The sequence below is a fragment of the Sinocyclocheilus anshuiensis genome, unplaced genomic scaffold, assembly GCF_001515605.1.
Source record: "Sinocyclocheilus anshuiensis isolate Anshui unplaced genomic scaffold, SAMN03320099.WGS_v1.1 scaffold186, whole genome shotgun sequence".
Lineage (NCBI taxonomy): Eukaryota > Metazoa > Chordata > Actinopteri > Cypriniformes > Cyprinidae > Sinocyclocheilus > Sinocyclocheilus anshuiensis.
The window spans coordinates 160270-161030 of record NW_015542355.1 but is presented as its reverse complement, the minus strand read 5'-3'; the positions used below and the strand labels follow the sequence as shown (position 1 = coordinate 161030).

General features: G+C 44.0%; 1 protein-coding gene across 31 annotated transcripts in view; it reads right to left on the bottom strand.

The window, feature by feature from the left end:
- Positions 1-761, bottom strand: part of dlg2 (discs, large homolog 2 (Drosophila)) — a 212174-nt gene that overhangs the window by 106490 nt on the left and 104923 nt on the right. The gene's annotated exons all lie outside the window — the stretch shown is intronic.

Genomic DNA, 761 nt, shown 5'->3' with positions numbered 1-761 from the left:
AGAGAGAGAGAGAGAGAGAGAGGAAGAGAGAGAGGGAGAGAGATGCTGTTCACATTCTTCTCCCCTCAGTAATAATCTACACACACACACACAGTCTAGTGGCACTCAGTCTAGAGCAGGTGAGAGAGAAAGAGGGAGGGCAAAAAGAGATACAGACTGCTTGGAGAAGTCACAAATCTCATATGCACTCTCTCTTTAAAGTCTCACTGTTTTCTCCTTTCTCTTGTCTGCAGGTTTATATACATATTGCCAACAGAGTGGTGAGTTTTCTCCTTTATGGTACTGTGTGCAGGACCTAAACTCTGTTTCTCTGTCTGTGCTAACAGAGTGGGAGACCCCAGGCCAATGTAGTTGCTCTGTCTGTACATGAGTCTATCTGGCCCTGGTTCAGGGGCTCTTCTGCCTGTGAGAGATGAATGCGGTTCCTCAAGCTAGTGGGATCAATCATCTAACGCTCCTGAGGTTCCTCTGGGACCAAAAACACAATCTGTCTGTGCCATCAGTGAGGGTAAACATGCATCCCTCACACCTCTGAAATGCTTTGGATCATTGTCAAATTCACACCTGCGTGAGACCGCTACGGTCGCTGAACAGAATGCTGGAATCTACCTATAATTGTATAATTTAAAGGGGTCATATGATGCTGCTAAAAAGAACAGTATTTTGTGTATGTGGTGTAATGAAATGTGTTTATGCGGTTTAAGGTTCAAAAAACACATTATTTTCCACATACTGTACATTATTGTTTCTCCTCTATGCCC